This window comes from Amblyomma mixtum, chromosome 1 (genome assembly GCF_055824585.1).
Source record: "Amblyomma mixtum isolate Tamu chromosome 1, ASM5582458v1, whole genome shotgun sequence".
Taxonomy (NCBI): domain Eukaryota; kingdom Metazoa; phylum Arthropoda; class Arachnida; order Ixodida; family Ixodidae; genus Amblyomma; species Amblyomma mixtum.
In genome coordinates this window covers 193,965,888-193,979,692 of record NC_143012.1, presented here as the reverse complement: position 1 = coordinate 193,979,692, position 13,805 = coordinate 193,965,888, and the positions used below count along the sequence as shown (strand labels likewise).

The 13,805-nt window shown below is 48.6% G+C and overlaps 6 non-coding genes and 1 pseudogene across 6 annotated transcripts; all 7 read left to right on the top strand.

Annotated features, from left to right (window-relative positions):
• The first annotated feature begins 31 nt into the window (after positions 1–31).
• TRNAL-CAA (transfer RNA leucine (anticodon CAA)) lies at positions 32–154 on the top strand. The gene is made up of 2 exons: positions 32–69; positions 109–154. It is a non-coding gene; the product is annotated as a tRNA-Leu (tRNA).
• Positions 155–217: 63 nt separating this feature from the next.
• TRNAL-CAA (transfer RNA leucine (anticodon CAA)) lies at positions 218–340 on the top strand. The gene is made up of 2 exons: positions 218–255; positions 295–340. It is a non-coding gene; the product is annotated as a tRNA-Leu (tRNA).
• Positions 341–403: 63 nt separating this feature from the next.
• Positions 404–526, top strand: TRNAL-CAA (transfer RNA leucine (anticodon CAA)). The gene is made up of 2 exons: positions 404–441; positions 481–526. It is a non-coding gene; the product is annotated as a tRNA-Leu (tRNA).
• A 3,477-nt stretch (positions 527–4,003) lies between these two features.
• On the top strand, positions 4,004–4,126 carry TRNAL-CAA (transfer RNA leucine (anticodon CAA)). Its single transcript has 2 exons — positions 4,004–4,041; positions 4,081–4,126. It is a non-coding gene; the product is annotated as a tRNA-Leu (tRNA).
• Positions 4,127–9,400: 5,274 nt separating this feature from the next.
• Positions 9,401–9,523, top strand: TRNAL-CAA (transfer RNA leucine (anticodon CAA)). Its single transcript has 2 exons — positions 9,401–9,438; positions 9,478–9,523. It is a non-coding gene; the product is annotated as a tRNA-Leu (tRNA).
• A 628-nt stretch (positions 9,524–10,151) lies between these two features.
• On the top strand, positions 10,152–10,274 carry TRNAL-CAA (transfer RNA leucine (anticodon CAA)). Its single transcript has 2 exons — positions 10,152–10,189; positions 10,229–10,274. It is a non-coding gene; the product is annotated as a tRNA-Leu (tRNA).
• A 70-nt stretch (positions 10,275–10,344) lies between these two features.
• On the top strand, positions 10,345–11,640 carry LOC149370399 (uncharacterized; annotated as a pseudogene).
• The last annotated feature ends 2,165 nt before the right edge of the window (positions 11,641–13,805 follow it).

The following is a 13,805-nucleotide window of genomic DNA, read 5'->3' as shown; positions in this document are numbered from 1 at the left end:
TATGTACTGGTAAAATCGGTGTGCTAGCAGTGTCAGGATGGTCGAGCGGTCTAAGGCGCCAGACTCAAGGTTAAACTCCTTGCGTGCAGGATGTGGGCTAAACGAGGCTTCTGGTCCACAAATGTGGGCGTGGGTTCGAATCCCACTTCTGACACATTTTTTTCTTGATTATTTGAGCAGTCAATTTATGTACTGGCAAAATCGGTGTGCTAGCAGTGTCAGGATGGCCGAGCGGTCTAAGGCGCCAGACTCAAGGTTAAACTCCTTGCCTGCAGGATGTGGGCTAAACGAGGCTTCTGGTCCACAAATGTGGGCGTGGGTTCGAATCCCACTTCTGACACATTTTTTTCTTGATTATTTCAGCAGTCAATTTATATACTGGTAAAATCGGTGTGCCAGCAGTGTCAGGATGGCCGAGCGGTCTAAGGCGCCAGACTCAAGTTTAAACTCCTTGTCTGCAGGATGTGGCCTAAACGAGGCTTCTGGTCCTCAAATGTGGGCGTGGGTTCGAATCCCACTTCTGACTCATTTTTTTCTTCATTATTTCAGCAGTCAATTTATATTCCTCGAAAAAAGCTTTTAACCAACCGGCAGTGTCCATGGTACAACCGCTCATTAAAACGTCTGGCAAACAAAAAAAGGAGGCTTTTCCGCAAAGCGAAGTCTTCTGGAAAGCGTGAGCACTGGTCAGCACTCCAAAAAACTGCTAACATTTATAAGAAGTCTTTGAAGGAATCGAAGCACTACTACTTTAATGTGCCGTTGCCGACGCTTCTAACGAGTAACCCCAAAAAATTTTGGAGCAGTGTCAATCAAGGAGACCAGTCACTTGTATCTCTCGTTGACTCTCTATCACACCCTATTCCAAGCACTGACGTCGCTGGCATCTTTAATGAGACCTTTAGTGCAGCGTTTTCAAGCACCGCAACTGACATTAAGGCCCGTTCACACTTGCCCAAAAATCCGGCGAGCGAAGCGGATCCGGCCGCTTTTGACGCGGAGCGACGCGGAAAGCGGCGCGGCGAGGGCGATCGGGCAGGACCCATTTCCGCCGCGCGGCGACCAACATGGCGGCGCTCTTCGAAGCCGGACCCGTCGCTTCGGATTGAATTCTCGTTGTTACTGCCTTTTTCAGTGCGTTCACTGGCCAGAAATTCGGCACAGGTCTTTCGCTTCGTCTCATCTCGCCTCTACGAAGACGTATAAGTGATAAACTTGCTTTATTTTTTTTATTCAGAGTGACGATTCTGCCGTTTCTAGGCTTAAGAGCAGAGTCGGTTTTTTGACAGTAATGGTTCCCGCCCTGCCAACCAGATGGCGCCACTATAGGTAAAGTCTATTTTGGCGTCTGTGCTAGCATACGCTGAACTAAAAGTGAGAATGCGCCTGCGTTTAACGTAGGTAAGCATGCATACGCTTATGGTCCGTAGACAGCGTAAATTTATGCTTTTTAGAGCGCAGCTCTTTGGTGTCCGTTCCTGGGTTTCGCGTAGTCGTCGGCGTTGTCGTCGGCCTCGTAACCAGCTCCGCCCCCCTTTCATCCCCCCAGCGCTAGCAGCGACCGACTGATATCGCTGGATGCCGCTGACGCCGCTAGAGAGTCAAGATAACGTGACTGCATAGAACACCGTCGCCGCCATGCAGAAAGAGGAGGAAATGGTCCCCCCCCCCCCCCCTGTTCTTGTGTGGCGGATAGGGTGCTCTTCAGTTGCCGACGCGCCGGTTATTTCACGTAGGCCCCGGCACGTCGACGAATACGTGACCACCTTCCCACGGCTAGACCTGGTTCTTAGCGCTGCGGAAGCGAGGGTATCATATTGTTTGTGTCGGCATCGGCGGCGTTGTCCCTGAAACCAACTGCGCAGCTGGGGTTGACTCACTATCGAAAAGGTGAAACAGCTTATTTGCTGCGCTCAAATTTCGCATTAGGAAGTAACGTAATCGTCGGTAATTTTTTTGTCACTATATCTGTGTATGCCGCTATCAGCGAAGCTGTGTGGAAAGGCGAGAAACAGCAGCGGCACGGCGGATCCGCCTCGCTCGCGCGTGAATAAGTGAGAACAGGTCCTTGTTTTTGCGGCGAGCGAATCCGCTTCGCTCGCCGGATTTTTGGGCAAGTGTGAACGGGCCTTTACTGATATTAGAGACTATGCATGTAACATAAGCTTTCCAATGGACCCTGTCAGGTTTTGTTATGACGGAATTATTAACATAATCAACAATTTGAAAATTTCCTCTTCTTGCGGTCCTGATAACATTAACACCAAAGTACTGAAGAATACTAAAGTGTACTCCGCAATTTTTTTACTGAAGATATGTGAACAATCGCTTCAAACAGGAGATATACCACACGAATGGAAACTGGCTAAAGTGATTCCACTCCATAAATCTGGCGACAGACATTCACCCCTTAATTATCGTCCAATATCATTAATTTCCATTTCCTGTAAAATCATGGAGCATATAATTTTTTCTCAGTTAGCTAGTTTTCTTGAATCATTTTCGTTTTTCACACCTACACAACATGGTTTCAGGAAGCAGTTTTCCTGTGAAACACAGTTATTATCCTTCAGCAACGAAATTCATTCGATTCTTGATGAAGGTTCAGAGGTCGACGTCATTTTTTTATATTTTTGCAGGGCTTAATTTCGATAAAGTGTCCCATAGTCTTCTGTTGTATAAGCTTGCTCATCTTCATATCGACCCAAATGTTCTAGCATGGATTCGTTGTTTTTTAACTAATCGCTCGCAGTTTGTCTACGTTAACGGTCTTCAATCCTCTTCTATGCCGGTTACGTCTGGGGTACCACAAGGATCGGTACTCGGACCCTTGTTATTCCTTGTGTACATTAATGATCTGCCTAACAATATAAAATCCTCGATCAAACTTTTTGCAGATGATTGCATACTGTACCGTGAAATTAAAAACACTAATGATGTCAACTTATTGCAAGCTGATCTTAACTGTATTACAGACTGGTGCATTAAATGGAAAATGGTTTTAAACACATCAAAATGCAAAACCATGCGCTTTTCACGTCAAGGCGTCTCGCCACCAGCCTCTTACAGTATCAACAGTGCTTCGTTAGCCCCGGTTACCTCGTATAAATACCTCGGTGTACATCTGACATCAAACTTATCCTGGAACCAGCATATCACCTACATTACTGGAAACGCTAACCGCATGCTTGGTTACATAAAAAGAAACTTTTCTAATGCACCCACTTCAGTCAAACTCCTTCTGTATCAAACACTGGTTCGTTCGAAGCTTGAATACGCCGCGTCGATATGGGATCCTCATGATAAGTCACTTATATCTGTTTTGGAAGCTGTTCAGAACCGTGCCGCTCGTTTTATTCTTCACGACTATGGCCGTACATCAAATGTCACACAAATGAAAAGCACATTGTCACTACCATTACTTTCACTGCGCCGAAAAATTTCACGACTCTGTCTTTTTTTAAGATCTACAATTTCAATCATGTTTTGAAAAACGCTTTGCTCATTCCACCCACGTATGTTTCATCGCGCATTGACCATCCACGCAAAGTGGGCGTTCCACCTTGTCACACTACTGCTCGCCAAAATTCTTTCATTCCAAATACATCATCCGAGTGGAATCACTTGCCAGCAGATGTGGCACTCACCGACGATCTCGAGCATTTTAAGAAAAAGTTGAGTGCCTGCTTTTCTTGCTCATGACATGTGTGCCCTTAGGTTAGTAGTGCGACATGAACTCTGTGTTCTTGATTTGTAGTTTTGTTTTTGTTGGGTTTTGTTCTCTTTTCTCGTTTTTTTTTCTTCTTCGTCTAGGCTTCCATGAATTGTTGAAATTTGTAATAACTCAGTGCAGTGAACAATATGTAGTCCTGTAACCCGTGATTGTATTCATTTTTTGTTATCTGTGCTTGTTCCACTCCCCTCAATAATGCCCGCAGGGCCATGAGGGTATCTGAAATAAATAAATAAATAAATATACTGGTAAAATCGGTGTGCCAGCAGTGTCAGGATGGCCGAGCGGTCTAAGGCGCCAGACTCAAGGTTAAACTGCTTGCCTGCGGGGTGTGGGCTAAACGAGGCTTCTGGTCCACAAATGTGGGCGTGGGTTCGAATCCCATTTCTGACACATATTTTTTTCTTGATTATTTGAGCAGTCAATTTATGTACTGGTAAAATCGGTGTGCTAGCAGTGTCAGGATGGCCGGGATTCGACTTCCGGCCACCGAGCGTGACGGACGTGTGTATCATGGGCTCCCAAGGAGCGGATTTAGCGGCCCAGCCGGGCCGCGGTATCAGGAGTACGATCAAACCGAACGAGGACTACCAGCTGATTTTGCCGCATTTGCAAACAGGTTCGAGCGTTTTGCATACTGCTTTTTTGCATGGCGACGTCCAAGCCAGGCCATACCGTGTTGAAAACTTTCGTGACGCTCTTGAGCGTCTCTCATTGCTGCCGGAAGTGGTTGCCCTCGGGGCATATCAGATGAATCATGTTTATGCCGTGACATTCTGCGATGAAGAAGGAAAAAACAAAATGCTACAGGCGGAGGCGTTCAACGTCAAGGACCACCGCTGTGTGGTCATTGACCCATGCAACCAGGGCGTCAGGCTGAAGCTGTTCTGGCTGCTACACGGCGTGAAAGATGACGACGTGAAGGCAGCTCTGGCGGCTTTTGGAAAAGTGACCGACATAACTCGGGACAAGTAGAGAGTCAAAGGCTGCGTCGACAAGTCGTCTACTACGCGCTCAGTGACATTGAAGCTGAAGGTGGGCGTTACCATCGAGGACTTACCGCACCAGCTGCGTGTTGGAGAGGACGTCGCACTCGTCCACGTTCCTGGCAGAGCTCCGCTCTGCCTCCGGTGCCGCGGCACCGGACACATACGTCGGGAGTGCCGTGTGCCACGTTGCGGGCTCTGTCGTCGCTTCGGCCACGACGACGCCCAGTGCGTGCGAACATATGCTACCGTAGCTGGTCCTGGTCGTAGGGATACTACTGAGGAGCATATTATGGACGAAGTCGACGCGGTAGAGGCGACCCGTGAGAGTCGGGAAGACGCAGTGCCAAAAAGCATAGCCTCAGAAAAAGCAACGTTTCCCACGGAACATGAGGCTGCCAACTCAGAAGAACCACCTGTGCCTGACACCAGAACTGAGGCGGACGCGGGAAAAGCAGATGATGCTGCGGTAGGTGCAGCTGAGACGGTTTTGGAATCGCCCGACGAGAAGGACGTTGACACGGAGATGCCCGCGGCGTCAACTTTGCCAGCGAAGAGGACGCACGACGAAGCTGATGACAAGGCGACGAGCTACGACGGGACGTACCATGAGGAACCTCTTCCCAAACCGCCTCCTGTTCGACGTGCGGCCTACAAGCCCAAGCCGAACATCCCTCCTGATCGTAGGACTTCGTCGGGTGTCCCTCCGCCTTAGCGGAGGTGCCTTGCAGGGTCTTCGTGTTGGTAACCCGGTCTTCGATCGGGTTCAGTGCTGACACCGCCGTACTTTGCAAACTGGAAGGATTTTTGATGATGTGAGATGCAAACCGATGTCACTTCGAGAGCGGCGAATCCCAACCATTTAGATGGCGTCTCAAATGACATCTTGCTTGCGTATTGCCAAACTGAACGTGAGAGGTCTTTCTGCGCGAAGGAGGCAAAATCAGCCTAAGCGTCTCTTGTTCGAAAACGAAATCGATCTGTTGGCTATTCAAGAGACAAAAAATTGAAAGCGAAGAGTTGACAGATGCGATGGCTGAAATTTACCGTGCACAGTTCAGTGTTTGCGTGTGCCATGCAAAAGGAAAGTCGGGAGGGTGTCTGATTTTAACTCTAAACTGCAAAGTCGCTGTGGAAACTGTATTTTCTTGTGAAAGTGGCCGGATTGTAGCATGCGATTTTTACTTTTCTGGTGTAGAGTGGAGAGCTGTGTGTGTATATGCACCTAATAGAATTCCCGAACGAGATGCCTTTTTTCGCCGTGTTCAACCTTTCCTGCTGACAGAAAATCGTGTACTATTGCTTGGAGATTTTAACTGTGTGTGTAGACCTGAAGATAGAACAACGAACAAAACCCTGCAGGACACGAGTGCCGAGCTGCTGTTTGAGATGATTAATGAAGCAGAATTGGAAGACATTGGCGTTATAATGAGAGGTTCAGAACAAGCGCAGTACACGCATTTTCAAGGCATTAGTCACGCAAGGCTGGACAGAATTTGTTTCTTCTGAGGTTGTGCCCTTCTGTTCCCAGTACCAGACTGTGCACGTCAGCTTCAGTGATCATTCTTTAGTCGTGGTCGCACTTGGGGAGAGGAAAAGGACTGTCAAGTTCAGTTGGGAATTATGGAAATTTAATCACACATTGTTGGAGGATGAGGAGTTTAGCAAGAAACTAAAAGACTCAGTCAAAAGCTTGTTAGAAAAAGAGTCAGACTTTATACAAACATGGGAACAATTTAAATGCGACGTGAAAGTGGCCGCTATAGAAAGAGCATGTGTTTTAAAGCGTAAGGAAAAAGAGCAAGAAAAGGAACTTCGTACCGAGCTTGATTTCATGCTCAGCGTGGAAGGCCTCAAGCCGGGGTTGTACAGACAAGAAATAAAAGAGACCAAAACTAAGCTTGAACTAATAGATGAAACGAAATATCGAGGTGCAGTGATAAGGGCGCGCAGCGAAAGATTTTGGCTTGGGGAGACGCCCACAAAAAGGGCGCTCAGCGACGAAAAACAGTATGCAGTTTTGAAAGAGATAAAGGAAATTTGTTATCGCAATGACGTAACTTCCGAATCTGAGATGATTGAAAGGGCGTTTCTGGAATATTACCAAAACTTGTTCAGCCTTAAAACGCCCGATGTTGACCACTATAAAACTGCATTCCTGTCGCTAATGCCAAGAGTCGAGGATGACCTGGCGCGGGCACTTGAGGAGCCCATAACGGCAGCAGAAATCGAGGCTGCAATACAGCAGCTGAGGTTAAACAAGTCGCCTGGGCCGGACGGCCTCGGTGCCGCACTTTACAAGGCTATGAAAACAGAAATGGCAATAGCATTACAGCGCGTAATAAGCGAGTGTTACGAAAGAAAGTTAACTCCGCCGTCTTTCCGAACCTCCCACGTGGTGTTGATCCCAAAATCGGACGACCCGAGTAGGTTGCAGTCAGTTGAGTGTTACCGCCCAAAAAGCTTAACTAACGTAGACTACAAAATTTATATGAAAGTGCTAGCCGGACGACTCAAAACAGTAATTAAAACCCTTGTTGGCCCACACCAGACCTGTGGCATAAAAGACAGAACCATTTTTACTAACATACACGTAGCTATGAGTGTCCTTGAATGCTGTGATGCAACGGAGGGTCGTGTCGCCATGATCCAACTAGACCTGCATAAGGCGTTTGATAAAGTTTTACATGAAATTTTGTCCCCGCTGTTGGAACATGTGAATGTAGGATGTATCATCACTGATGGCGTGAAAATGGTTTACAATGGCTGTACATCAAGGTTCATAATTAATAAGCGCCTGAGTAATAGTATTCCTGTCTTGTCGACAGTGAGGCAGGGTTGCCCTCTTTTTCCACTGCTTTTTGCACTTTACCTGGAGCCCTTTTGTTTAAAGCTGTTAACTACGCAAAACATTCGAGGTTACGCTTTTTGTCATGATGAAGTGAAGGTATTGGCATATGCAGATGATATAGCAGTGTTCTGCAGAGACCAGGAAAGCGTGCAAGAAGTGGTGAGAGAAGCCGTAAATTTTGGTGATGCAAGTGGCTGTGCGATAAGCTGGCAGAAATGTTTTGGTTTTTGGCATGGAAAGTGGCAGGCCATGCCAGAAGTATTCTGTCGAATGAAGTGGGTAGACACGCCAGCAAAGTACCTCGGCGTGCCGCTAACCAACTACACAGAAAGCAAAGAATATTGGGCCCATGAAACCGAACGAGTCAAAGCTCAGACCGGCAAATGGGGCGGTCACAACTTTTCCATGTTTGCAAGAGCTACGGTGTGCAACATGTTTTTAATAGCGAGGATTTTCTATGTTGTGCAAGCGTTAACTTTGCCAAGGACTTCAGTGCAAAGGTAGCACAGAGTGTTTGCAACATTTATTTGGTCGTCAACATGGGAACGTACCAGCCGATGCAATCTGTTCCATAAGGTGCGGAACGGGGGGGCTAGGATTATCAAATTTATTTCTGAGGCAGATAGTGACTAGATTCTTTTTCTTGCGTCAAGATAATGATTTTCTGCGAACTATTATACAAGTGCGATTGTCAGAATCACTGCCTGATTATGTTGTGTCATCCATGTCTGCAGGTCGGAGTGGGTTAAGTGCTTTCTTGCAAGAAGTTGTTGCAGCAGTGCGTGTTCTTCGGTCAAAATTTTCCGATGAGTATCTAGCCATTGTAACAAGGAAAAAGATGTACAGGGTCCTTCAAAATATGTGCGAACACGGCGAAGCGTGCCCGCGCTCCGCGGAGCGTCAGCGCATCCGGCGCGGTCGCGAATCGAAACAATGTGGCGCATGCGCACAGCAGACTGGAGGCGGTGCTTCGTGTCGTCTGCTACAGCACGGAAGCACGGCGCGCTTCCGTGCTGTAGCAGACGACACGAAGAACCGCCTCCAGTCTGCTGTGCGCATGCGCCACATTGTTTCGATGCGCGACCGCGCCGGATGCGCTGACGCTCCGCGGAGCGCGGGCACGCTTCGCCGTGTTCGCACATATTTTGAAGGACCCCGTACAAGGACCTGCTCGATGTGTTTCTGCCAGTGCCTGTTTATCGCAGTGCATATCTTTTGGGTCGCGAACGCGATGTGCTAAAAAGGGTCAAAAGAATGCCGGTGAAGCCTTCAGTGCGTTCTTTCTTTTTTCAATTGCATACTGGAACCCTCCCAGTGAAGCCATGGTTGCAGAGCAAAGGCCTTTTTGTACCTTGGTCAGTGGAATGTCTAATTTGCAAAAAAGTTGAAACTATAGAGCATATCCTTCTCGATTGTCATGACGCTGTCTTTCTTTGGGATGTCTTAAAACGCACCCTGAAAAAAGAGTTACCTTTGACGCCTTTTGGAATACGCTTCCTACCATGTGCAGAAACAGGTGAAGTGCCTTGCGACCTGCTAATGTTGCTCTGCATGCATAGCCTATGGCGCACGCGAATGGATGTCAGGCATGAACATGCTGTTGTGCATCCTGCACATCAGTATTTCACTGAAAGCATCATGTACACACAGGAAGTTTTCGGACAGCGAGCTCCACAGCCTGAGTGGTTGCCTGTCCTCGACCAACTAAAATCATTTAACCCATTTTATCATCGTGCACTAGCTAGAAACTGACCAATGCTTTTATTGTCATGTCATTGTATTTTTGTGTTTCGTTTTTCCGGCCAAGTCGGTAATAAAGAAAAAAAAAGTGTCAGGATGGCCGAGCGGTCTAAGGCGCCAGACTCAAGGTTAAACTCCTTGCCTGCAGGATGCGGGCTAAACGAGGCTTCTGGTCCACAAATGTGTGCGTGGGTTCGAATCCTACTTCTGACACCTTTTTTTCTTGATTATTTCAGCAGTCAATTGATATACTGGTAAAATCGGTGTGCTAACAGTGTCAGGATGGCCGAGCGCGACTCTCATGGTATTCGGTACTTGCCTGTAGAGAGTGAGGATGGGACACCATTCGACCTTATTATGCTAATGGGCCTCCATTCTATTTGGGGCTCCAGAATGGCAGGATATCATCGCGATCCTGATGCACGTTCAGCACGCATCTATTTTCGGGAGTGCATGCATAGGTATATTGAAGGTCAGAAACTTGCTCCTGAAGCTCCCGAGTGGCTCGAAAGAGTCGAGCCTTTGGTGACGCTTAAGGAGTTTTAACGTGACGAAGCCACGCACCGCCAGGCGGATAGTGTTGTTAATTATTGATCATTGGGCTCTGTAAGTGTATTTGTGTACTGTGGTTCTTGCCGAAGTCGGGCAATAAAAAAAAAAGGATGGCCGAGCGGTCTAAGGCGCCAGATTCAAGGTTAAACTCCTTGCCTGCGGGGTGTGGGCTAAACGAGGCTTCTGGTCCACAAATGTGGGCGTGGGTTCGAATCCCACTTCTGACACATTTTTTCTTGATTATTTGAGCAGTCAATTTATCTACTGGTAAAATCGGTGTGCTAGCAGTGTCAGGATGGCCGAGCGGTCTAAGGCGCCAGACTCAAGGTTAAACTCCTTGCCTGCGGGGTGTGGGCTAAACGAGGCTTCTGGTCCACAAATGTGGGCGTGGGTTCGAATCCCACTTCTGACACATTTTTTCTTGATTATTTGCGCAGCCAATTTATATACTGGTAAAATCGGTGTGCCAGCAGTGTCAGGATGGCCGAGCGATTCTACTTCCGGCCACTGGCGTGTACGGACGCAGGATCATGAGCTCCCACGGAGCGGCGATAGCGGCCGTCGATGGCCGCGGAAACAGGATTGAAGATAAGGAAGGACAGGAGTACGAAATCGTTTTGCCTACGTTGCCTACCGGTCGTGTTGTTCTAAACACCGTGTTTTTGCACGGCGACGTGCGAGTTAGGCCCTACAGGGTCGAGGATTTCCGCGACGCCCTCGCCAACGCTGGTGCGCTCCCCGACGTTGTGGCGTTGGGGGCGTATCAGGTAAACCACGTTTGGGCGGTTACGCTCAACAGTACCGAGGCAACGAAGAAGTTGGCAGCGATAAAGGAACTGGATGTCAAAGGACGGCGCTGCATTATCATCGATCCTGCCGACCACCAGGTGAAACTACGGCTGCTCTCGATGCTGCACGGTGTAGCCGATGACGACATTCGGACGGCCCTTGCGGCTTTTGGGAATGTAACGGAGGTGACCAGGGAGCGTTGGCGTGTTTCCGGCGTCAAGGAGAAGGGGTCTACAACCAGGACTGTTCTCCTGAAGCTGAAACCCGGTATGAAGGTTGACGACCTGCCACACCAGTTACGCGTCGCCGGCGAGCTGGCCCTTGTTGAGGTGCCTGGGCGGCCTATGCAGTGCTTACGGTGCAGCGGCACGGGTCACGTTCGACGTGAATGCAAGGTATCCCGGTGCTCCAAATGCAGGCGTTATGGCCACGGTGACAGCGAGTGTGTTCGCACATACGCGGTGGCTACCGGTGCGGTATCGAGAGACGACACGGCAGAGCTTCTGATGGACGTCGTCGAGGCGGAGGAGGCGGCGAAAGGAGCCGTGGAAGTTGGCAAGGCTGCCGGGACGACCGACGCATCAGGGCCTCCCAGCGGAGACATTAGTGGACCCGGCAACCAAAGGAAGCCACTCGAAGAGGAAGAATTACCTTCGAGTCAGGCGAGCACGTCGGCAGACGGGGAGAATGTCTTGGAAACTAAGGACGCCGAGCCAATGATCAGCGAGGAACAGCAGGACCAGAGCTGCGCCCGTTCAGCGAGCGGCACCGCCCCAGCCAAGCGCCCTCATGGGCTGACCGACAACGAAGGGGACAAGGCGGCAGCTCTCAGTGGTGAGGAGCCGCCAGCAAAAACTGCTCAATCCCGACGGTCATCTTTCAGACCGAAACCCAACGTTTTGGCGGACAAGCGTGCCGGCGATAAGGCAGCCCCGCGGCAAGGTCAGGGGCCTGCACCGGATGGCTCCGGTGGCAACGACGCCGTCTAGCCATGTGCTAGACGTGTTGGGTAAGCACCATGCTCTTGGCCTCTTCACTATTTGCGACAATGGCTTCTGTAACCCCGTTGAAAGTAGCCACACTCAATGTTAGGGGCTTGGCAGGAAAGAAAAAGCAAAGCCAAGTTTACCGGCTTTTAACAGAGCACGATATTGACTTACTGGCCGTGCAGGAGACAAAAGTAGAAGGGGAAGAAGAGACCGGGAGCATGGTGCGACGTTTCACGTCTAGATTCTACGCTGTAGTGAGTCATGCGATAGGTACATCTGCTGGCAGCGTCCTTTTTGTAAAGAAGTTGCCGGGTCTTGTCGTGCAAGCTCATTTCTCGTGTCCGTCAGGTCGCTGTGTCGCTATCGATTTTACATTGAAGAACATTGAGTGGCGAATTGTCTGTGTGTACGCACCAAATGTTACGGACGAAAGGGCTGCGTTTTTTCAAAGTGTTGAACAGCGTCTTTGTTCCGAGAAACAGCTTATCATCATGGGCGACTTCAACTGCGTCCTAAGTGGCTGCGATAAGACCAGTGCAAGGGTGTTCAGGGACGCAAGTACGAAGATACTGTCGCAAATCATAGATAAATGGAACCTTGAGGATGTGGCAGAGTGTTTGCAAGGCGCGTGCGGCGTGAAGTACACACACTTTCAGAGGACAAGCCATGCTCGGCTTGACCGCATTTATGTATCGCTGGATGTGATTCCAAATTGTAACAGTTACCATGTAGTGCCAGTGGCTTTTTCGGACCACTGTTTAGTAGTATGTGGGATAGGATTGAAAAAACGGGGCAGTGCTTTTAGTTGGGATCTGTGGAAAATAAATAACAAGCTAATTAAGGACGATGAATTTAGCTGTGCAGTAATTGAAGAAGTAAGCAAAATAGAGCCTAGTAGTGAACTGAGAATATGGCAACAGTGGGAACTTTGCAAAGAACAGGTTAAAATTAAAGCAGTCGAACGATCTAGTGCCATTGCGTACGAAGAGAATCTAAACGAACGCAATCTAAGATGTATGCTTGCAAAACTGCTAGAAAAGGAAAGTGAGGCGCCAGGTAAATGGATCGATGACATTAGGAAAATAAAGCAGAAAATTCAACTAATAGAAGAGGACCGTTATCGTGGAGCGTTGGTGCGGGCCAGAGCGGAAGATATAGCAGCAGGGGAGACGCCGTCGAAACGAGCGTTGGGAATTGAAAAGGCTCATGCTCGGCGAAATCACATTGATAGCATAGAATGGGGTGGCATCTTATCAGACGAAAACGAACATATACAGCGTGCGTTTTTTGAGTACTATGAGGCGCTCTTCGCATTACAGGATGCAGACATAAATACGTTTAAGAACAGGTTTCTTGGGGCACTGCCGCGACTCAGCGACGAGCAGAAAGACGTTTTAGAGCTGGCAATACCCGAATCAGAGGTAGAAATGGCAATAGACAATTTAAATTCTGGGAGATCACCAGGATCAGACGGGTTAAGCGCGGCGTTTTACAAATTATTTAAGAGCAGAATCGCGCCAGTGCTTAAGACGGTCTTTAATGAAGCTTACGACGTACGTGAATTGCCTCCGTCTTATGGTAAATCACATACTGTCCTAATTCCGAAAACGGATGAAGCTGACAAGTTACGACACGTAACAGGGTACAGGCCAATTGCTCTCACAAATGTCGATTATAAAATTTATATGAAGGTGTTGGCGCAAAGGTTACAGAGTGTAATCCAGGAAATTGTTGGCCCCCACCAAACGTGCGGGATAAAAGGCCGGTCTATTCTTTCTAACATACACAAGGCAAGATGTGTGCTCGAGTGCTGTGATTTTACAAATAGTCGCGTTGCCATCTTGCAGCTTGATCTCGAAAAGGCGTTCGACTGTGTCGCGCATAAAATTTTGCTGTGCATACTTGATTATGTGAATGTTGGGTATGTTATCCGGGAGGGAGTCGCCTTGGCGTATCGGAACTGTACGACGAGATTGATTGTTAACCAGAGTCTGGGGGCCCCCATTCGTGTGCAGCGTTCGGTACGTCAAGGCTGCCCCCTCAGCCCTCTTCTGTTTTCTATCTACATCGGGACTTTGTGTTTAGACATCATCGAAAACGAGAGAATAACTGGTTTTCGGCTGCAAGCTGCGGAGGTGAAGCTGCTGGCATATGCGGATGATTTA